This window comes from Aythya marila (genome assembly GCF_965140915.1).
Source record: "Aythya marila genome assembly, chromosome: W".
NCBI classification, from domain to species: Eukaryota; Metazoa; Chordata; class Aves; order Anseriformes; family Anatidae; genus Aythya; species Aythya marila.
This window is the reverse complement of record NC_139081.1, coordinates 14367031-14391878: the sequence shown is the minus strand read 5'-3', so window position 1 is coordinate 14391878 and position 24848 is coordinate 14367031. Positions and strand designations below refer to the sequence as shown.

Here is a 24848-nt window from a genome sequence, read left to right as displayed (position 1 = left end):
AGCAAGTGACCTGGTCATACAATTACTGTTAATGCTAAACACTGTAGCAAGCATTTCCTTATATTTGGCCAGTGGAGTCATGCCAATTCACCCTTGCTGAGAATTTTGTTCATCCCACTTTCAGATGATAGTTAATAGTTGTCAGCAGTGATGCTCAACAACAATAATTAGCATTCTTGACTTCATACATGCCCTTTTCCTTCCCCTTCAAAAATGAAGCAGCTTTGAAATTACTAGAATACAATGAGTAAACAGCTACTTACTAAAGCAGCAACATACACTTTGTAGACAGGGTCAGAACAGACCATGGACAGCACACTGCAGCAGGATTTAACCACGACATCTTCTGAGGTAGTGTTCTGAGATGACCCACTAGCTGCTCCCAGAGCTCCAACACTTGTGTTGTTTCCATTGCTACTTCCAGAATTTCCAGTGCTTTCACCATTAGCCAGTAATAGAGCACCACTAACATCATGGGAAAGACGTCTAAGTGCCATCTCTCGTATATTCCAGTTTTGAGAAAACAAGCAGCCAACTAACTCCATTCCAAATACCTGCCAAGGAAAAAGCAACCTTACATGAGTCAAATTGAATAATGTCACAACTTAAGAAGAGCAATCAAAAAAGAGCAAAGAAATGTTTCTCGTGAAAAATCATTTTAAGTAGTCTGACAGCAAAAATATGTCAGAGGGTATACAGTCTTAAAAAATTCTATGATAGAAATCAACCATCATAAATGATGAATCATCAGTTCTCCAAAAACTCTGCTAGGACATGTGGGGGAATGACAGTATGGGTAGTTTCATTTACCATGGTTTAATTACTTAGTATGGAGTTTGTTTTTAGATGCTGATGTAAACAACCCTGAAATAGAGGTCCAGCTATGCTAGACAAAAATTACAGCAAAAATATAGGCAACATACATTCTCCCATTCTTTTAAGTGTATAATCCCTGCTCAGTTGAACCCACCTCTAGGCTAGAGAGTATTTAGGCTATTTGCAATGCAACTTAAGTAAGTGCCAATTTTGTATTTATGTGACACTTGCACAGTTAAGACCAAAATTAGGAATACTATATTTTATTACATGGACCTTCAATAAGAGGCCATATGTTGCAGGAAGAACGGCCGAAAGCACGACAGACACTAGTACGGTCAGATCATGCTCCATTTTATTACCCGAATAGCCTAGGTTTTATAGCGAACTTAACGGGGACGGATAGTATCTCACACAAGATTATTGGTCAAAAGCACTCAGACAAACAGCTGCAAGAAAACAACCCCACCTGCAAGAAAACAACCCCCTTGTGATTAGCAGTCACGTAGACCTTGTCCTTGAAGCCAGCTGCTGGCAACAATATTTTTCTGAATTCCTCAATTGGGCGATGTGGGAACACTGTCATGGGAACTTCTCATAGTTGCCCTGGTAGCTTGGTTTGCTCAGCTGCAGCAAGCCATGGGATCTTTGCTGTTTCAAAAATCCCTCAACAGCCATTGGTTGAAAGGATTGATTTCATATTGAATCTTTCTCATGAGCTCTTTCAGGAAAGTAATGGATTTATGAATTGATTCACTATGATCAAAAAGGTTCAAACAGCACATTCCCTCAAAGTCCTCACACCCATGCCCTTGAGCCAAAAGCAAGAAGTCAATAGCAGCTTGATCCTGTAAGAGCGCATGTCGCAGACTATTTTGATCTGGTAACATCTCCTCAAGTATCTCTGTCGTGGCATGGGCTTGTTTCTTGGCCCAGCATACCAATTTTTCTAAGTTGTTAAGTGCGGCCGCAGATGCCACTCCTGGCACAAAAATTGCCAATGCTGCTCTAGCTGCAACACCAAGCAACTCAACATTATCATTGCAATCCAGTGCGAGCAATACCCATTTATGTCTGGTGACCTCACGCAACTGCGACAAGCTAGGAGCAAATATAGTAAGTTTACGTAAGTAACGTGGACGTCCGATAGCATTTGCAGGGATACCTTGCCAGGCCCTATCCCTGCAAATCAGGAAACCATCAGGAGGTAAGGCCATAGCTGTACGATTGTTCCAAACGCTATAGTTGTTACCCCTTGTCTCCGTGCCATAAGTCCCTAAACCCTGCCTAGCAGTGTTTTTTATTGTTTGAGAATGAATACTCGCAGGACGGTCTTCTCGGTCCCTAATCAAACATAAGTGATTCACAACAACCGATGCCTTGGGCAATCGCTCATTGATGTTCTTGATCTCTTTTAATCTCACTAATTGTTCCTTTAAAACCCGATGTGATCGTTCAACCATCACTTGGCCCGTGGGAGAAAACGGAACATTCGTTTTTGGATGAATCTGTAGGAAAATCCATTCCAGAACTCGACAATGCTGCCCTATCATTCCACCCTTGCCATCACCTGTGTCATTTATACTACTCCTATTACCCGTGCTGTTAGTGTCAGCGGCATCCTCCTGGTACCGTTTCTGTCTTTGTCGCCCCTTACTCTCCCCCTTTTCTTTTTGCCACTGACCATTCACCACAAATGGATGAGACACACGATTACTAGTTAGAAAAGAGAGTGTAACGTCTGCTATACGGCCGCAGGCAGTGCCGGCTGCAACCTTAGAAGCTGTTTGTGAAGGAGCCTGCCGGTGGTCATTTGGCAGTGTAATCTGCGACTCTGCACTCCTGCCCTGTAATAGAGCTAAGTCGTCATTAGTAATCCGTAGAATGTGGCAACCCCACGGAATCTTATCCAGAAACGTAGTTATAACACCGATCTGGGGACGAATAGTCTTTTTTGCATTGCAAGATAAACCTCTTATAAAAAGAATGCCAGAGAGAAGCAGCACAGCCGCCGCTGCTTCCATGGTTACGTCAGACAGTCTGCAGGGTCCTGATGTCCGTCCCTCTGCTCTGTGCCGACTCGCCACACAGTGAGGGTCGGCTGCCGTTCGATTCCGCGGAGCTCGGAGCGCAACGCTGCCCGTGGCGGTGACTGAGGGGGGGGGGAGGCTCCCATTGCCCCGTAGCCCCCTGAGGCAGCGTTATCGTTCTCACTGAAGGCGGCAGTGGGCAATCCCCAGCTCCCTCCTTCCCTCCCTGTTGAGGGTTAACACTAGCAGCACCTCCCGGCAATCCCAGTCGCTCTGTAGCGGCAGCAGCGACTCTCTGCTCAGCCTGATGTATAGCTAAAGCGTTAGTGACTGCTCTCCAAGGCTTCAATAATTTTTTAGCAGCCTTATTTTCATTAATAACTTCATCAAACAATTTGTCCCCAAATTTACGCCACTCTGTTTGTTCAAAAACTGTATCAGGATTGATAAAACAACCCTGCGCTAAATCCTTTTTGCAGTCTATAAGCTGCCTGCTCCGCTTTTCTAAAAAGCATTTGAGCAAATCATGCGCCGCTTGTCTCTCCATACCTTTATTTATATTAGCACCGATGCAGCCTTTGCGAGACCTCGGCGGCGCATGACCGGCGGGACCCTCTATAGGCGCTCCCAGGTGCGGGGACTCCGTTTCACCTTCCGAGACACGGGTGCAGGGGTTCCAAGTTTTCGTCCCTTTCACCTTGCAGACCGCGGCGACACGGGTGCAGGGGTTCCAAGTTTTCGTCCCTGTCACCTGTCAGACCAAGCCGCGATCCACGTCCCTTTCATCTCCTGGGCTGCATTGCAGGACCGGTACCCGTATTCCGTCCAACCGTGGCCCAGGTTCACCGCCAGCGGTGTCCAGATCCCGTTCAGGTCTCAGCCTGTTCGGGCGCCATTTGTTGCGAGGACATTTGTTGTCGACGGAAGGAAGACAAGCGCACTCAATATGAGTGATCAGCAAGCTCCATTTTATTGCCCGAATAGCCTAACTTTTATAGTGAACTTAACAGGGGCGGACAGTGTCTCACACAAGATCATTGGTCAAAAGCACTCAGACAAACAGTTACAAGAAAACAACCCCACCTGCAAGAAAAGAACCCCTTGTGATTAGCAGTCACGTAAACCTTGTCCTTGAAGCCAGCTGCTGGTAACAGTATTTTCTGAGTTCCTTAATTGGGCGATGTGGGAGTCATAGCCGTGGGAGCTTCTCACAGTTACTCTGGCAGCTTGGTTTGCTCAGCTACAGCAGGCCCTGAGATTTTCTAAGGCCTACCCCTGGTTGCTTAAAGCAAGCTCAAATTGAACAATTGTTCCACGGGCACATGTCCACGTCCTGTATGCCAATTCCCAACATAACTTTCCTCATTCCAAGCTCTTTCAGAAGAAAGCTCCTTCAGTTATTAAAAATAGCAGGAGCAAATACTGCATAAGCATATTTCATTACTGGCCAGTAGGCACAATGATCATAGTTTCTTCTGAAGGAAATTAAAGTAGTTTTGCATTAGTGCTGTGTAAATGTAATATTCACCAAGTATAGCAAATCTAGCGTAATGGTTCAAAATCATTTTTTACATTTGAAGCTTCTTTTGCAAAGTAAAATTACCTGAATCCATGGCTCAGCGAAACCTTTATAGGCAGAAGGGATCTGCTGGACCCCATAGTGAGTAAGGTTAAAATTGCTATCTTGGGTTCTCCTCTGTGATCCAACTGTAGATTGCTGTTGAGTTTGTTGCTGAACCACATGGAGAACAGAAGAAACCACAGGGGTTGGCAATTCATGACTACAGATTAACAACAAATAACATGGATTAACAAACGAAACACTGACCAAAGTAAATACTTCACTGTATTTAAGAATACTTCTAGAGATCCAGAAACAGATAGTTTGTTATACTCAGACTGACTGCTTACCTATAGAAATCATGAGATCTCCATTTAGATCTACAAAGAGGACATATAAGTGGCTCTCTGTTTCTTCTACATTCTTCTGCCCCTGGAACACAGCAACAGGATAATATGTATTCCAGTTTTATAGTGTATATAACCAGAAGATGGCATTAGTATACCTAAATTTTACTGAAGAATGTCAGTTTCAGGATAAACGTTTCTGAACTGAGCCACTGCAGCAGCCTGATAAATATGTGCATTTAAACATTTCTGTATGCAGAAATGCTTCAGTCTAGCACTATAATTAATATTAAAAGTTATGAACTGAAATATGGGTCTTTTTATACGTCAAACATAAGCAATGTTTTTAAAAAAGTACTAATATACATGAGACTGAATTTTATTTGCTAAAGCAAACTAGCTATTTATATACTTTATTTAATGTAGTATGTAAGAATATTCCATAATTTACTATATAATCCAAGCTGATCGTGGATGACTCTCATGAACTCTAATGTCGAGTTGCAGAGGAATAAAGTCTGCTCCTAACCTTGCTCTGAGATTGGACATAATCTCATTCAGGTAAAAGAGGTTCAAACCTCTAGCCCTTCAGTTAACTTCTTTCTAAAAGCACTAAATTACAAGCTTGATTTGTGAATAAACAACAAAAAAAAAACAACACACAAAGTTATAATACTTTTTGATATTTAGAGTCACCAGAATTTAATGAGACAAAGATGATAACATACATATTGACATGCAGTGGTGTAATTTGTTCCTGCAGCCATCTTCACACACAGGCAGGCTCTCTTCATCCAGCATGCCTAACAAACAAATGGAGCACATCTGTTCTTCATCCTTTATACTACTAAAAATAATAAAAAAAAAAAAAATCGTGATTGTTTATTGGGTTTACATGGCAAGGGTTTGGTAGCAGGGGGTTGTAGTGGTGGCCTCTGTGAGAAGAGTCTAGATGCTGCCCCATGTCAGATAAGGGCCAGTTTCAGCTGGCTCCAAAAGGAACCCATCTCTGGCCAGAGCCAAGCCAATGAGAAATGCTGGTTGTGCCTCTGTGAGAGCAAATTTAAGAAAGGGAAAAACTGCTGTGAATCAGCAGCTGGGAGAGAGGAGTGAGAAATAACCCTGCAGACACCAAGGTTACTGAAGAAGGAGGGGGAGGAGGTGCTCCAGGCGCAGGAGCTGAAGTTCTCCTGCAGCCTGTGGAGATGCCCATGGTGGAGCAGGCTGTCCCCCTGCAGCCCATGGTGTACCACGGTGGTGCAGATTTCCACACTGCAGCATATGGAGGAGCAGGTAGTTCTGACCTGAAGGATGCTGCGGCCCATGGAGAGCCTCTGCCTGAGAAGGCTCCGGGCCAGACCTGTAGCCCATGGAGAGGAGCCCACGCAGGAGCAGGTGCAACTTCTGGATGGTGTTACAAGATGGAGCTTTGATCCTCGAGCTACGCCTACTGTGATATTTCTGGAACAAACTCTCAACCTACCATCAGAAAAATATAGCAACAGTTGTATTTATGCTATGAATTGCTTATATTTAAAGGCAACGTTATTAAAGCTTAACTACTGCTTAAAGATCTATTGACCTTCACAATAATGTATTAGCAGCAGAAGTAACAGGAATTTCAGAAGTCTTACTAATCAACAGATCACAAGAAACACAGCTTACAGCAAAAAGCTATTTATTTATTAAAAATAGCTTACAGCTTTAAGTATATACAAATACTTCTGAGGACCCCTGTTCTGCTTATCTTTCAACTCATGGCGACATTAAATTTGAATCATTCACTAAACTGCAGCTCTCTACTAATTCTTTTAGTTACATCTTTTATTTGCAGATTTTTTTTCTACTTACATAGCTCTTGAAACTGAATTAAAAACGATTAAAACCACATTCTTGTTGCTTTGAAATGCAGCAGTTTTGAGCATTTTTAAGACAGTACCCTAAAGAATTCTACCTGGAGTATATTTTAGATCTGCCATTAGATCTTTATGAGATTGATTACCTCAAAGTTCTTCAGTGTCTTTCTCCATAGCATTGGGTCTGAGGGTTCAAGCTGGAATACACGCAGCATAACAAATAGCAGATGAATATAAAATGTTCCACAGCCACAGCTACAAGTCTGCAAAGAAAAGTATAAGCTAGGGCTCTACTGACTTGATAATTACATGGATCATTTTTCCACATTTAGGTGCATCATGGAAGTGTATACTAGGCCCTCCTACTTTTCAAAAAAGAGTATTTAATGCAAAATAGTATTTCAAATATGGGCATAAATATCTTCTTACATGGCCTTTCAGAAAAGGGAATTCCCAAAATATTATTTAGGAATATGTCTGAAAAAAAACTGACAATTATAGCATCAGTTTTCTCCTTTCTTTTTCAAAAAATCAACTGAAAGCTATTGTTACTCTCCATACTAAAAGGAATTTATGCATATAATCATAATATATATCTGTAACATGACGGCAAACTTAAATGACATGTTTCTGCTTACACAAAAACCTACATGTTCCCCAATACAGCATCACAGTAGTACTATGAAAGTCTCTGAAAAGGACCTTATTATGGGTATTAATGATATTATCACTCCATTAAAGGAATTATGACATTGCTTGTCATTTATAGCTACCCCATAGTTAAAGAAATAAAGCATTTCAGGGTGAGAAACCAGGAAAGTAAGTGGCCAAATTTTAGCCAAAAAATGCTTAATAAGACATATAATTAGGAGCTACTTGTAGGAATAAGAAATATATGGAACGTTAGTAAAGATTTCTTTAACTAGAATCTTTTTCTTAAGAGAAACTTCGGACAAAAATAGTACTTGCTACATATTTGATAAAAATACAAGCTGATTACTATGCTATATGAGCACGTATTACATCTTTTAAACATTGCTTTACAGAACCATTAGCATGGGTTGCTGACTGACAATCTAATTTGGTTTTGTACAGTTGTCCTGGTTTCAGCTAGGATAGTTAATTTTCCTCCTAGTAGCTGGTAGGGTGCTGTGTTTTGGATTAGGATGAGAAGAGTGTTGATAACATGCTGAAACCAGGACAACGGTTTTCCAAGATTAATTATAAATTAATAAAATTATAATTTATTATAAATTAATAAAAGATACAGACAACACAACAATGTTCTTTATCTGAGGCCCAATAAACACTCTGTATTTATTATCAGGGCTGTCTCCTCCAATTAAGAAAGAGTAGGGTCCTATCTACTGCAGCAGGTACAGCCTAGCTTGCATAACTTTATTGACACGACGATTTGTTTCTTCAGGGTTGTATGGAGAGAAGCCATCTGGAGATGGGGCTCTTTGAGGCAGTGTTATTCGTCCATTCTGATGCTACAAAAGTGGTTCCATTGTTTCCAGGAAGGAAATAGAAAGTTTAGCTATGCATTTTGTTCAGAATGTCATAGAATAAGAGTCCCTCAGACCTGAAGAAACTACAACTTGATTAGACTACATGAATTTAAAATGATTAATTTTCTTTTATGACCAGAACTAGAGGGCAGAAGAAAAACAAGAATTTTTAATTGAAATTTTTATAACTGAAATTTTGTCTGGTATTATGACACAAAAGGAGACTTTTAAGTTGCTTCAGTTTTCAAGTCTTCATTAATAGCCTTTTAACATTTTAATTTCTCTTATTAAGAGGAAAGGATTTGTTCTACAGTGCTATATTGTGTGATATTAATTCCTAGTTCAGTGGAATAACAGTACATATTTTACTGATTTTGGAATCCTTTGTTAGAGCAATGGGACAATAAAAGCAATTAGACTTTATTCTTACTCTAATTGCATTGTGAAATTGTATACAAGTCAACAGAAGATTAACTGTGGATGAGTATGTTTGTAATCTGTTATATACTATTGCTCAAAACACTATATTCCTGATCTTCTCTAATGAAGTCAGTAATTAATGCTCAAAATATTCCACTCCATTCCTGATCTTCTCAAATGCAATGGTATAGATTTTATCATCTAACAATGCAAATACCTAAAACGTCACCAATCTGTATGCAAAGAACAGTCCTGAAACAGAGGATCACAAATAGCATACCAGTAACTCTTTTCTACAGGAATCTTACTCTAATCAACAATCTTTTCCTCGAGGGAATATACTTGCCTGGAGAACTGACATGCAAAACTACAGAGAAAAACTACTGACATCTCTTTGTGCAAATCTAACTAAGAGAACATATGGCCTCATTTATTTCCTACAAAACAAAACAAAACAAACAAACAAAAAACCGAAAGCATGACTGAATTAAAAAGAAGAGACACACCTAAGAGCAGAGAATAAAGTTCCATACATAAGAGAAATGTAACACTCTCAAGTGATACTGTGTCATAACACCCCTTTTTTACATCAGCATCTTGCCCTACCCAGCGAGGATTACATACTAATTGCCTCTCTTTTAAGCAAAAGATTGCAGAATATAGCCAAATTAGTAATTACATCACAGCTTGCAACTTACATGTACTGCAGATACCCTTTTTCTTCTAACACCTGGTGATTCAGATTTAACAGTCCTAGAGGACGATGAAGAGGAGCTACCAGGAGAAGGACTATGCCTTCCTTTCTGCATAGGTGAACAAGCAGTGCTTTGTCCTTCAGCTTGAGGTTCTTGAGATATCTTGTTCTTTTCATATGCATCTCCTTTCACAGGGATAGGTTTCACCACCTTGCAGGAATTAAACCATGAGTGTTAGAATTACAAATTAATCATTTCACTTTAAAGCAACGCAAACCCATCAAAACTTGTTTTTCTAGCATTATATAATTAAGCCATAATTCAGACATACAAAGTTTGCAAATTTGCTAGTTTCCAATATTAACATCTCATAGGTGTTTTCTTGTTAGTCTATATGCAAAACATATAAAAACAAGAACGTTTTTCCCGTCCGTTTGTGCCACTTCCATTAGTTGTAGAAGCAACTGATTTATTCTTAAAGTGCTTATCTGTCATTCATGGTATCCCAAAGGACAGCAGTTCCCCCATTTGGACAGTAGGATTAAAATGATTTTTTTTCCTACAGTCATTGTCTGCCTATATAAGAGTTATAACCTTGAATCCATTTATTATATACTGTATGTATCAGACGAGAAATATTAGGTTTATTATTTCTACAGCACAGTATGACCACTTGTTACAAAATAAAATTACTTTAAACCTGGAAGCAATACAGAAAAATTAAGGTGTTCTGTGCCCTGTAAGAACCCTGGACTGTTTTTCTGCCTGCAATACAGATGAAACAGTTAGTTAGCGCAGATACTGGAAGCAAATCACTGTGCACGGTGTTGCACAGAAAAATGCTCAACCAGAGTAATCGTTTATACTCCTAATAAAGCGCTCTATTGCATCAACACTCAATTTAGACACAGATATGGAATATTTTAGTCCCTTTCGGAGGTGGTTTTGAAGGGCAGAGAAGTCCAGCAAGGCTGGGCACTCTTTGAGAAGGAAATCTTAATGGCGCAGGAGCGGTCTGTCCCCATGTGCCCAAAGACAAGCCGGCGCGGAAGAAGACCGGCCTGGCTCAACAGATAGTTGTGGCTTGAGTATAGGAGACAAAAGAGGGTTTATGATCTTTGAGAGATCATAAGAAGGCGGGCCATGCGGGAGGACTATAAGGATGTTGCGAGGCTGTGCAGGGACAAAATTAGAAAGGCCTAATGCCTTAATGCCTTCTTTGCCTCAGTCTTTAGCAGCAAGAGCAGTTGTTCTCTGGATATCCAGTACCCTGAGCTGGTGGAAGGGGATGGGGAGCAGGATGTGGCCCTCACTATCCATGAGGAAATGTTTGGCAACCTGCTACAGCACTTGGATGTGCGCAGGTCGATGGGGCCAGATGGGATCCACCCGAGGATACTGAGAGAACTGGCGGAGGAGCTGGCCAAGCCGCTTTCCATCATTTATCAGCAGTCCTGGCTACTGGGGGAGGTCCAAGTTGACTGGTGGCTACCAAACGTGACGCCCATCTACAAGAAGGGCCAGAGGGCAGACCCGGTGAACTATAGGCCTGTCAGTTTGACCTCAGTGCCAGGGAAGCTCATGGAGCAGATTATCTTGAGTGTTATCACGCGGCACTTGCAGGGCAAGCGGGCGATCGGGCCCAGTCAGCATGGGTTTATGAAAGGCAGGTCCTGCTTGACGAACCTGATCTCCTTCTATGACAAAGTGACACACTGGGTGGATGGAAAGGCTATGGATGTGGTCTACCTTGACTTCAGCAAGGCTTTTGACACCATTCCCCACAACATTCTCCTCAAGAAACTGGCTGCTCATGGCTTGGACTGGCGTACGCTTCGTTGGGTTAAAAACTGGCTGGATAGCCGGGCCCAAAGAGTTGTGGTGAATGGAGTCAAATCCAGTTGGAGGCCAGTCACTAGTGGCATTCCCCAGGGCTCGCTGCTGGGGCCGGTCCTCTTTAATATCTTCATCGATGATCTGGATGAGGGGATCGAGTGCACCCTCAGTAAGGTCACAGATGACACCAAGGTAGGTGCGTGTGTGTCGTGGTTCCGCTCGAGTGGGCAGCCGAGCTCCACCACAGCCGCTCTCTCACTCCCCCTCCTCAAAGAGGAATGGGGAGAAAATATGAGAAAAGGTCTCAAGGATTGAGATAAGGGCGAGAAAATCACGCAATAATTATTGTAACGGGCAAAACAGACTCGGCATAAGGAGATAGTAAGATTTATTGCCTATTACTAACAAGCGAGAGAAGTGAGAAAACAAAGGAAAAAGCAAACCTAAAGCACCTTCCCCCCCATCCACCCTCTTCCACCTCCTCCCCCCGAGCGGCGCAGGGGAACGGGGAATGGGGGTTATGGTCAGTCTACAGCACTTCTCTGCCGCTCCTTCTCGGTCACTCTCGTCCCCTGTGCTGTGGGGTCCCACCCACGGGATGCAGTCCTTGATGAACTGATCCGGCGTGGGGTTCCCACAGGCAGCAGCTCTTTCAGAACTGCTCCAGATATGGGTCCGTACCACGGGGTCCACCCCTCAGGAGAAAACTGCTCCAACCTGGCTCCCCTACGGGCAGCAGCTCCTGCCGGGTCACCTGCTCCTGCGTGGGCTCCTCTCCACGGGCTACAGGTCTGGCCCGGAATCTACTCCGGCAGGGGTCTTCCACAGGCGGCAGCCTCCGTCGGTGCAGGGCCACCTGCTCCACCGTGGTCTCCTCCACGGGCTGCAGCATGGAACCCTACTCCACCGTGGTACTCCATGGGCTGCAGGGGGACATCCTGCTTCACCATGGTCCTCACCACAGGCCACAGGGGACTTCTGCTCTGGCGCCTGGAGCACCTCTCCCCCTCCCTCTACACTGACCTTGGCACCTGCAGGCTGTTTCTCACTCCCTTGACTCTCCCGGCTGCTGTCTGGCGCAGCGTTTTTTCCCTGTCTTAAATATGCTCTCACAGAGGCGCAAACAACATCGCTTATTGGCTCAGATCTGGAAAACAATGGGGCCCTTCCCAAACATGGGGCAGCTTCTAGATCTTTCTCACAGAAACCATCCCTATAGCCCCCTGATACCAAAAACTTGCCACGTAAACCCACTACAGTGTGTCGATCTGCTCGAGGGTAGGAAGGCTCTGCAGGAGGATCTGGATAGGCTGGACCAATGGCCTGAGGTCAACTGCATGAGCTTCAACAAGGCCAAGTGCCGGATCCTGCACTGGGGGCACAACAACCCCAAGCAGGGCTACAGGCTGGGAGATGAGCGGTTAGAAAGCTGCCTGGCAGAGAAGGACCTGGGAGTATTGGTGGATAGTCGGCTGAATATGAGCCAGCAGTGTGCTCAGGTGGCCAAGAAGGCCAACAGCATCCTGGCTTGTATAAGAAGCAGTGTGGCCAGCAGGTCTGGGGAAGTGATTGTCCCCCTGTACTCGGCTCTGGTGAGGCCGCACCCTGAGTCTTGTGTTCAGTTTTGGGCCCCTCGCTACAAGAAGGACAACGAGGTGCTCGAGAGAGTCCAGAGAAGGGCGACGAAACTGGTGAGGGGTCTGGAGAACAAGTCCTACGAGGAGCGGCTGAGGGAGCTGGGGTTGTTCAGCCTGGAGAAAAGGAGGCTCAGGGGCGACCTTATTGCTCTCTACAGATACCTTAAAGGAGGCTGTAGCGAGGTGGGGATTGGTCTATTCTCCCACATGCCTGGTGACAGGACGCGGGGGAATGGGCTGAAGATGCGCCAGGGGAGTTTTAGGTTGGATATTAGGAAGAACTTCTTTACTGAGAGGGTTGTGAGGCATTGGAATGGGCTGCCCAGGGAAGTGGTGGAGTCACCATCACTGGAGGTCTTTAAAAGATGTAGAGCTTAGTGATATGGTTTAGTGCAGGACTGGTTAGTGTTAGGTCAGAGGTTGAACTAGGTGATGTTGAGGTCTCTTCCAACCTAGACGATTATGTGATTCTGTGATTCTGTGAGCTACATGGCGTACTTTTACAACCAGGTTCTCCACACAGGCAGCTATATCTTGCCACAGTGCAGCAGCCCAGATGGGTTTGCCCTGGTGCTGCCAGTTGTTTTGCTTCCATTGCTGTAACTACCTCCACAGGACATTTGCTACCATCCATGAATCAGTATAGAGATAGAGTACTGGCCACTTTTCTCATTCAGCAATATCTAAAGCCAGCTGGATGGCCTTCACTTCTGCAAACTGACTCGATTCACCTTCTCCCTCAGCAGCTTCTGCAACTTGTCACGTAGGACTCCATACAGCAGCCTTCCACCTTCGATGCTTTCCCACAATACGACAGGACCCATCAGTGAACAGGGCATATTTCTTCTCATTTTCTGGTAGCTTGTTGTACAGTGGGGCTTCTTCAGCACGGACCACCTCCTCCTCTGGTGATATCACAAAACATTTGCCTTTTGGCCAGTCCACAGTCACTTCCAAGATTCCTGGGTGACTGGGGTTTCCTATTTGAGCCCACTGAGAAATCAGTGCAACCCACTTACTCCACGTAGCATCAGTTGCATGATGTGTAGAGGAGACCCTTCCTTTCAACATCCAGCCCCAAACCAGGTAGCATCCAGCCAACAGCAGGATCCAGGTGGGGCCATTCTCCCCGGCTGCAGTGCCCATTCCTTACATCTGGTCCTGCTCTGACCGGCCCAAAGGCTACCGCATGAACTGTCTCCCGTTTAATTTGTTCAAAGTCTTGTCATTGCTTGGAGCTCCATTTGGAGTCGTTCTTCATATGGTTTACTTGATAGAAAGGGTTTACAATCAGAGTGTAATTTGGAATGTGCATTCTCCAAAACCCCACGACACCTAGGAAAGTTTGTGTTTCTTTTTTGCTAGTTGGTGGAGACATAGCTATTATTTTGTTGATCACATCCATTGAGATTTGACGAAATCCATCTTGCCATTTTATTCCTAAAAACTGGATCTCTCGTGCAGGTCCTTTGACTTTATTTTGTTTTATGGCAAAACCAGCCTTCAGAAGGATTTGGACTATTTTCTTCCCTTTCTCAAAAACTTCCTCTGCTGTGTCACCCCACACAATGATGTCATCGATGTACTGCAGGTGTTCAGGAGCTTCCCACTGTGTATAGGGACAAGGTTTTGGTAGCAGGGGACTGCAGGGGTGACCTCTGTGAGAAGAACCCAGAACCTGCCCCATGTCAGCTAAGGACCAGTTTCAGCTGGCTCCAAAAGGGCGCACCACTGCCCAGAGCCGAGCCAATAAGCGATGTAGGTTGCACCTCTGTGAGAGCATTTTTAATAAAAGAAAAAGAAATGCTGCTCAACAGCAGCTGGGAGAGTAAGGAGTGAGGAACAGCCCTGCAGACACCAAGGTCAGTGAAGAAGGAGGGGAGGAGGTACTCTAGGTGCTGGAGCTGAAGTTCTCCTTCAGCCTGTGGAGATGCCCATGGTGGAGCAGGCTGTCCCCCTGCAGCCCATGGTGTACCACGGAGGAGCAGATTTCCATGCTGCAGCCCGTGGAGGAGCCCACAGTGGAGCAGGTGGATATGACCCGAAGGACTCTGTGGCGTGTGGAGAGCCCCCACTAGAGCAGACTCTGGGCCGTACCTGTAGCCCGTGGAGAAGAGCTCATGCAGGAGCAGGTGACCTGGCAGGAGCTGCCACCCATGGGGGGACCCATGTTGGAGCATTTTGCTCCTGACAGATGGACCCCGTGGTACGGACCCATATCTGGAGCAGTTCTTGAAGAACTGCTGCCTGTGGGAAGCCCACACAGGATCAGTTTGGGAAGGACTGCATCCCAAGGGAGGGACCCCATGCAGGATCAGGGGAAGAGAGTGACCATGAAGGAGTGGCGGAGATGAAGTGCTCTAGACTGACCACAACCCCCATTTCCTTCTTCCCCTGTGCTGCTCGTGGGGAGGAGGTAGAAGAGGGTGGATGGGGGGGAAGGTGTCTTTAATTTAAAAAAAAATAATTTTTTGTTTCTCACTTCTATAACTTGTTAGTAATAGGTAATAAATTTTATTAATCTCCCTATGCTGAGTCTGTTTTGCCCGTGACAATAATTGTTGAGTGATCTCTCTGTTCTTATGTCAACCCTTGAGCCCTTTACATCATATTTTCTCCCTCTTTCCCTTTGAGAGGCGGGAATGAGAGAGCGGTTATGGTGGAGTTTGGCTGCCCACCTGAGTGAAACCATCACACCCTGTTCCAGTGCAGACTGGATCAGTCCATGGCAAATGGTAGGGCTGTGTTTCCACCCCTGAGGCAGTCGATTCCAGGTGTATCGGACGGCCCTCCAAGTAAAAGCAAACTGTGGCCTGCACGCTACTGCCAACGTGATGTAGAAAAAACGCATTAGCAATATCACTTGTGGCATACCACTTGACTGCCTTTGATTACGGTTCATATTGGAGTTCTAACATGTCCGGCACAGCAGCACTCATTGGTGGCGTGACTTCCTTCAGGCCACAGTAGTCCACTGTTAGTCTCCATTCACCATTAGACTTTTGCACTGGCCATATGGGACTATTACTTCCTGGCTGGAAGCAGGGCCCCTCTATTCCTGGTCATAATATTCATTACTGTGTCTGGGGGATTGCCTGCTGGAAATTGGAGCAGCCATTTTTTCAGAGAACCCCCCTTTTGCAATTGTTTTTCCTCGCACCTCATGTACCCATGCCTCTAGGGTCAAGGTAGAATTTCCATCCCATTTTCTCATGTCCTCTCCATGGTCATGCAGGTAAAACCACAGGGTGGCATGGGGTGTATACCCACTATATCTTTTTTCTTGAACAGAGGGACGCTTACCCCGATAGCTGAGACACTGGTTTGTAGAGATGGGGAGGAAGATAAATTCTCTTTAAGTTGGTGGACCTCTAGAGAAAGCTTCTCCACAGCCCAAATGAAGGCCCATAGGGAAGAAGAAAGACTTTCTTCGTGCTGCCAGAGTTACCTAGTCAATTCTTCCATCATGGATTCCTCTCGGTCTTTCCAGGTCATTACTGCCAATGAGCTGTCATATAATCACGGTACACTCTGTACAAACTTCCACCACATGGGTCATGTATGCTCGACTTCATCTGGTTCTTTTGATAGCTGCTCTTTTTCTAGGTCATCATAAATCACCTCCCATACGGCTAATTCCCTCAGGTACTGGATTCCCTCCTCTATGGTCACCCACTTGCCTGGTTGACATACAAGATCTTCCTTGAAGGGATACCTTTCCTTCACAGCTGACAGGAGACACCTCCAGAGGCTGAAGATTTGCGCTCCTTTTCGAATAGCTTTGTCAATGCCTGTGTCTGTGGGAGGAGATCCCAGCCGCCTGGCTTCCATGCCCTCTAATTCCAGGCTATTGGTCCTGCTATCCCAGAACTGGAACAGCTAGGTGACAACATGTTCAATTGGACAACTGCTGAAATCTTTTATGTATATCTCATAACTCACCCTAGGATAGACATTGGGTAGTTATTGATGCTTTTATGATAGCTTCCTCTTTGTCTTCCTGTTCATCTGATGGCCCAGCCACTTTCGGTGTAGCCTTCTTCTTCCTCCTCAGTCTGAGTAGGAGTTCCTCTGCTTTCTAAATGAACTTACTTTCTCATCTGTTGTTTCATCTTGGATGCAGGGGCAACTAATACTAGCACAGTTTGGTTCCCTGGCCAACCTTGGAGCCTGTCACATGGGTTGGAGTGGCTGCATGGCCCGTCACAGGGGTTGGAAGTGCTGTAGGGCCGATTGCAGGGTTTGGGCTGGCGTTGATTGCAGTTCACTAAGCATAGGCCAAGTCCCAGAACATTGCAGTGATTTGTATCTCTTTGGAATTGCCAGGGTGTTAGAGGACGCACGGCTGAAAGCACGACAGACACCAGTAGAGTCAGATCATGCTCCATTTTATTGCCGGAATAGCCTAACTTTTATAGTGAACTTAACAGGGGCAGACAGTGTTTCACACAAGATTATTGGTCAAAAGCACTCAGACAAACAACTACAAGAAAACAACCCCACCTGCAAGAAAACAACCCCCTTGTGATTAGCAGTCACGCAGACCTTGTCCTTGAAGCCAGCTGCTGGTAACAATATTTTTCTGAATTCCTCAATTGGGCGATGTGGGAACACTTTCGTGGGAACTTCTCATAGTTGCCCTGGTAGCTTGGTTTGCTCAGCTACAGCAGGCCAAGGGATTTGCTAAGGCCTACTCCTGGTTGCTTAAAGCAAGCTCAGATCGAACAATTGTTCCACGGACTCATGTCCACGCCCTTTGTGCCAATTCCCAACAATTCCCCCTTTTTCTTTTAGTACGAGCAGTACTTGGCCGAAGGTGTTTTCCATCAGACGTCGAATACATGACATAACACAACTTAAACCTAATAACACTACAATTACTATAATCACTTAATGGTACCCCGACAAGGTATGTAACAGCAGGTGTGCTAGGGCTGGCTAGACTTGCACAGAAGATTCAGTTCCCTAGCCAGCGATACCCAGACATTCTCCTTAGGATCGAAGGCTGTCCTTGACAGTCCTTGAGTGCCGCAGCCCGTATCATTGTCAGAATGAGTATCAGGAACCTCTTCATGGTCGTCTTCAGCATGTGCCGATTCTATGGCTGCTTTAGTCCACTTTGCAGGGATCCACTGGGTACCTGTAGGCGCGAGCACGCACATGTACCCTTTGCCGATATACTGTACTATGGCAGGCCCACTCCATTGCCCTGTGGATAAGTCCCTATAGTAGACCTTCATTTCCGTAGGTCTATTGCCCTGAAAGGGTCCTGTGTGACATTTTTCCGGCACCGCTTCAAATGCCCAATATAACATTTTTGCAAGTAACCCTTTAACCACATTTATCACAATACCACATGCAATGATGATTGACACCACAGCAAACAGAATCCTTAATCCCTCTTTGACTAATCCCAGTAACCATCTAGGCATTGTTTCAAACAAATCAGTGAACCATTGATTGAAAGGATACCATATTGACTCTTTCTCATGTGCTCTTTCAGGAAAGTAATGGATTTGTGAATTGACTCATTATGATCAAAAAGATTTAAACAGTACATTCCCTTAAATTTCTCCAAGCGGCTACTTCAAACAATGACTCCGTACTTGTGAAACATGATTTTGCTCGACCGATCGCAACCAGTCTCGCTAGTTGTTTGCATTCTACTCAACGTTTTTCTAAAAAGCGCTGTAATAAATCTAAGGCTACTTCGTCCTTCATTTTCCTATGATTCCTGCCAGCACTATTTTCCTATTATCAGCCTGCACTATGGCAATATCCTGCACTATGGCAATATCCCGGGAACCTTCCTTCCTGCACTATGGCAATATCCTGCACTATGGCAACCTTCCTTCCTGCACTATGGCAAAAACCTGCACTATGGCAACCTTCCTTCCTGCACTATGGCAAAAGCGCACTCTCACTCACACAGCACAATCGCACACAGAGGCCTCTGCACATCTCATTCATACCACAAGAATATAATTTAGAATGATAACCAAACAAACAAGTATTGTCTCTGACTGTGTTCTTCGTGAAGTGACTTGTAACACTTTGTTTTAAATCCTTACACTTACACAAATACTTTCAACACAAAATACCTGGACATTTAAAAACACATACAATTATTAACACTCCAGTTAGTATCCCTCCAGCAGCCGAAAACATACCGTTTGTCTGCAGCTTCAGGAGATCTTTGCTCCTGCGGTGAGCAGCTGAGAGTGGAGTCCCCTCCGAGCAAAACGCTCAGGGTGCACCTAGGGGCGTCCACGCCGCAGCCGATCCCCGCAGCCGAGCAGTTGTTACGTGCGGCCGCAGATGCCACTCCAGGCACTAAAATTGCCAATGCCGCTCTAGCTGCAACCCCACACAATTCAACATTATCATTGCAATCCGGTGCAAGCAATGCCCATTTATGTCTGATGATCTCACGCAACTGTAACAAGCTAGGAGCAAATACAATGAGTTTATCTAAGTAACATGGACATCTGATAACATTTGCAGAGATACCTTGCCAGGTCCTATCCCCACAAATCAGAAAAACATCAGGAGGTAAGACCAAAGCTGTACAATTGTTCCAAACACTGTAGTTGTTACCCCTTGTCTCCGTGCCATAAACCCTAAGCCCTGCTTAGCAGTGTCATTGTAATCACAAGTGTTATTTGTATTTCTATACCCGTATAGCCTTTTCCAGGTTCCTGTAGCAGGATTCATCTGATAGCCACGGCTACATTCGCATTTGTAGCCACCTTTCAGGTTGATACACATTTGACTACAGATACCAGGGTTTTGGCATTCATCAATATCTCCACAGTTTCTCTTGTCTACAAACTCAAACCCAGCTGGACAGTCACATTCATTTATGATGCATTCCTTCAGGGGCTCATCACCCCAGTCCTTGCAGTCTCTCTGCTGGTTACATACTTTATTGATATCTATGCATTCTCCACTTCTGCACTTGAATTTGCCAGGTCCAGAGCACTGAATAACATTGTTACAGTTTGCTTCATCAGTGCCATCCAGACAGTCTCTCACACCACTGCACTGCCTACTCCCATGGACACAGTTCCCATCTTCACATCTGAACTGGTCTGGCCTGCAGGTCCGAGAAGGGCAGTTGATTTCATCACTACCATCCTTGCAATCAGGATCTCTGACACAGTCTTTTTCCCCATCACATTTCCAGGACACCGGGATACACTGGGTTGACTGAGGACCACAGCTGATTTCATTTACCTTGCATGTTCTCATATGACACAGATCAGCACTCTCATCAGACCCATTTTCACAGTCCGGATCCCCATCACACTACCATCTGTTTGGCACACACTGACCACTGTTGCACACAAAGTCAGATCAGAACATGTCTTCTTCACACAAGCACTCTCATCACTGCCATCTGAGCAGTCTTCACATTTTGCTTTAGCACCGTCGGCGGAAGTGCACAGGCAGGCGAGGGCGAGCAGCAGACAGAGTGCCCCGAAGCGCGGCAGCGCCCGCCGCTGCCCCACACCTGTGTCACTTATACTACTCCTATTACCCATGCTATTAGTGTCAGTGGCATCCTCCTGGTACCGTTTCTGTCTTTGTTGCCCCTTACTCTCCCCCTTTTCTTTTTGCCACTGACCCTTCACCACAGATGGATGAGACACACAATTACTAAGAGCCTGACGGAGGTCATTTGGCAGTGTAATCTGCGACTCTGCACTCTTGCCCCACAATAGAGCTAAGTCGTCATTAGTAATCCGTAGAATGTGGCAACCCCACGGAATCTTATCCAGAAACGTAGTTATAACACCGATCTGGGGACGAATAGTCTTTTTTGCATTGCAAGATAAACCTCTTATAAAAAGAATGCCAGAGAGAAGCAGCACAGCCGCCGCTGCTTCCATGGTTACGTCAGACAGTCTGCAGGGTCCTGATGTCCGTCCCTCTGCTCTGTGCCGACTCGCCACACAGTGAGGGTGGGCTGCCGTTGTCCACTGACGCCTCTGGTCTCCCGTAGCAACTCGATCTCGGATGTCCCGCATCACACCGCGATTACTTCAATTTCTCACGTTTTCCGCGGCTCCTTTTCCCGCGCTCCCTGCGGTTTCTTTTCCCCATGTCTCAACGTGAGTCCTTTGTCCGGGTCGGTGCATAGAGTGTTTCAACGTCTCTCAGGTGTTCCGGCGTCCGCCAGGTCTGTCCATGTCTCTCGTAGTTTGCCGTAGCCCTGGCCGTAGCCCTGCAGCGTCAGTCAGTGCTCTGTCCGTACGGTAGTAGGCATTCCGTGTGCCTTGGGTCTCCCGGCGCCACTCCGATGTCCCGGCGCCGCTGGTGGCAGCCTGTTCGGGTCTCCTGTTCAGGTCACAGCCTGTTCGGGCGCCATTTGTTAGAGGACGCACGGCTGAAAGCACGACAGACACCAGTAGAGTCAGATCATGCTCCCTTTTATTGCCCGAATAGCCTAACTTTTATAGTGAACTTAACAGGTGCGGACAGTGTTTCACACAAGATTATTGGTCAAAAGCACTCAGATAAACAACTACAAGAAAACAACCCCACCTGCAAGAAAACAACCCCCTTGTGATTAGCAGTCACACAGACCTTGTCCTTGAAGCCAGCTGCTGGTGATATTGTATAAACTCACTTTAGGATAGAATAAAACTTGTGGTTAAAAATTAATGAGAACAAAGTAAACGACATCTTGTTATCTGTAGACCTTCTGTTATGTTGAAGCATCTTGTTATTTGAAAACATCCCGGTATCTGTTAACCGTTAGTCAGGCTGAGACTTGAGATAACTTGAGTCAACTGTCTGTTATGTCTTGTTAACTGAGACATCTGCCGACCCTCAGTTAAACCGAAAGCCAACTCAGCATTTTTACAGCTTGGAAAACAACTGATTAAGCAAAAGGTGAAAAGTGCATCACGAGGAAGACCTACGGCCTTCCTCCCAAAGACCACTGCCCACATCCCGAAGACCCCGGCCCACAATTCTTGGAAGGCTTTGCGCAAGCTCAAGGACTGATAAGCTAATTAGCATACGAAGTGAGGGTAGGCGGGGTTAGGTAATGAATATGTATAGGCACTAATAGAATATTAATTGTTTCGCTGTATAAATATGAGATAGTTTAGTCACTTCAAACATGCACGATAGGCGGAAAGATCCCCCGTGCATCCAGCGCTGCAATAAAGAATATACCACTTAAGGAAATTTTGGCTTTGATCTTTAAATCAATTTGACAACCCAGGTGGGACAACCTCTCTGCTGGTCCGCAGGACCCGCTGGGGACAGGACTCCCTAGGGTACCCCCGGGATTTCCTGGAGGGACTCCTCGACTCACCGGATCACTGCGGAGGCAGACAAGGAGCCCATCATTGTAAGTGAGTATATTCTTTATTCTGGTTTGGTTTTCTGGTAGACCGGTCATCTGGAACTGTCTGTAAGTCAGAAGGTGATCTTCTGCAAGGCAGTATTTGGTATATATTTTGTGGTAAGCACCATAAATATATTTGGGGACCTTAAGGTCCATCTGGATCTGGATCTGTCTGTAAGTCGGAAGGTGATCTTCTGCAAGGCAGTATTTGGTATATACTTTGTGGTAAGCACCATAAGTATATTTGGGGACCTTAAGGAAAGAGCTCGCTTTAAGGTCCATCTGGAATTGTGTTGCCTATTTTGGTTTTCTGACTCATGGAGTGTGGTATTTAACTCTGGTTATTGTTACTGCGATTTTGGCTATTTTCTTGGTGATAATAGTAGTTTCGTGGCGTTGTTATAAGAAAGATATCATTACAGTGTTACATATTTCGGTTTTCTGACCTATTGCATGTGGAATTTGACTCTGATTATTGTTATTGTGACTTTGGCAATATCTCCTGGTAATAATAGTAGTTTTGTGACATCGCTATTGAAAGATACCTGCGTGCCCGCATTTTTGTAAGTGATACATATATTTTGAAAGTGTGAATTAGAAAACGGGGGGGCAAGAAAGCAGTGAAATTCCTAAGAAAAGTACGTTGGGCTGTATTTTGAGTCATTGGAAGGATATAGGAGGGGTCCCAGGTGGAGGTGAAAATAAGAAAACTCTGATCAAATATTGTAATCAGTGGTGGCCTCTTTACAAATTAGAAGATGGAGAAAAATGGCCTAGAAATGGGACTTTGAATTATAACACTCTATTGCAATTAATGTTATTTTTAAGGAGGGAAGGAAAGTGGGATGAAGTCTCATATGCGGATATATTTTTTACTCTGAGAAACCACACAGAATTGCAGAAGGAGTGTGGCATCAATCTGGCTCCACAAGACCCTTTAATCTTATCAATAGAAAAGGATATGAGGAGGGATGGAGCGGTGAAGATAAGGAGGTGTTGTTCGGCATGTAGCATTGGGCAGAGATGTTTAAAATTAAATGAGCCAGAGGAAAGGATGGAAGATTATGTTTTGCCACCTAAGACTGGTGATGTAGGTACTGGAATAGAAGTTGAAAGAGTTGAAAAGCTTGGAGGGTGTTTAGAAATTGCAAGGGGAATGAAAGACAAAAATTAGGCGAAACAATTGCAACTGCCACTGTGGCAGCCCTACGAAAACAGGAAGAACCTCTTCGAGGCAGGGGAAGGGGGGGAAGGATGATGCGATCCTCCTTGCGGGCTGAACAGTGCGCCTATTGTAAAGGGGTAGGACATTGGAAAAATGAATGCCCGAAGTGGCAAGAGGGAAACAAGCTAGTAATGGTTACGAACCAATGAGGGGGACCGGGGGACTCTACCCTAGCAGATCCACTGGTTAAAATTAAGCTAGGGAAATTGGAACAGGAGATGGAATTTTTAATAGACACGGGAGCTTCTTATTCAGTGCTGAACCAGAAACTAATACCAGAAGATAAAGACTTTGTGATGGGAGCCACTGGCCAACAAGAAAAAGCCTTTTTCTTAAAACCATTGAAATATAAAATGGGAAAACAAATGGGAATACATAGATTATTATACCTACCTGGATCTCCAAAATCTCTATTAGGTCGAGATTTGTTAGAACAATTAGAAGGAGAAATTATCTTTGAAAAGGGGAAAATGGAATTAAGGATAGGAGAAGAACAACTAATAAATGTGTTAAGCTTGGCACTAATACAAACTGACCCTAAAAGTGAAATGCCCTTAGAGATCATAAATCAAGTATATCCAGGAGTTTGGGCCAATGAAGTCCCTGGAAGAGCTAAAAATGTGACCCCAACAATTATTAAATTAAAGCCAGGAGAGAAACCCGTTAAGGTTAAGCAATATCCTTTGAGGATAGAAGATAGGAAAGGAATTAAAGAGATAATTGATAGATTTATACAGTATGGATTATTGATTGAATGCGAATCAGAATACAATACACCCATATTGCCAATTAAAAAGGCAGATGGAAAAAGCTATAGGCTAGTTCAGGATCTGAGGGCCATAAATAAGATCACTGAGGATATACATCCAGTAGTGGCAAACCTTTATACTTTGCTGACTAAACTAAGGAATAGTCAAGTCTGGTTTACAGTACTGGATTTAAAAGATGCCTTCTTCTGCCTGCCTTTAGCCACTGAAAGCCAAAATCTATTTGCCTTTGAATGGGAAAACCCTGACTCAGGCAGAAAGACACAGCTTATGTGGACAGTGCTACCTCAAGGATTCAAGAATAGCCCCACTATTTTTGGAAACCAATTAGCAAAGGAACTTGAAAAATGGATACCTCCGAACACTGAAGGGGCTTTGTTACAATACGTAGATGATCTCTTAATAACTACCAAGACTAAAGAGAATTGTATTCGATGGACTATAAGTCTCCTTAATTTTCTGGGTTTAAATGGATATCGAGTCTCTCAACAGAAAGTCCAGCTGGTTCAACAACACGTGACCTACTTGGGATTTGGAATTTCAGGAGGTCAGCGAGAACTAGGAACTGAACGTAAGGAAGTCATTTGCCAGACTCCAGAACCCCAAACGGTAAAGGAGCTACGAACCTTTTTAGGAATGACAGGTTGGTGTCGCCTTTGGATTTATAATTATGGACTAATGGTAAAGCCTCTATATGAATTGATAAAGAGTAATCAGTCAAAGTTAGTCTGGACTGGAGAAGCACGAAACGCCTTTAAACAACTTAAACGAGAATTGATGCAAGCA

The 24848-nt window shown here is 44.6% G+C and overlaps 1 pseudogene across 1 annotated transcript in view; it reads right to left on the bottom strand.

The window, feature by feature from the left end:
• The window catches only part of LOC309889514 (mitogen-activated protein kinase kinase kinase 1-like), a 36544-nt pseudogene extending 18595 nt beyond the window's left edge, over window positions 1-17949 (bottom strand). Inside the window, exons 1-9 of the transcript in view lie at window positions 17689-17949; window positions 9240-9446; window positions 7903-8103; window positions 6757-6873; window positions 6115-6233; window positions 5483-5601; window positions 4758-4839; window positions 4450-4627; window positions 264-554 (exon numbers count right to left, since the gene is read on the bottom strand). The product of the transcript in view is annotated as a mitogen-activated protein kinase kinase kinase 1-like (transcript). The remainder of the gene's footprint in view (window positions 1-263; window positions 555-4449; window positions 4628-4757; window positions 4840-5482; window positions 5602-6114; window positions 6234-6756; window positions 6874-7902; window positions 8104-9239; window positions 9447-17688) is intronic.
• Between the last annotated feature and the right edge of the window lie 6899 nt (window positions 17950-24848).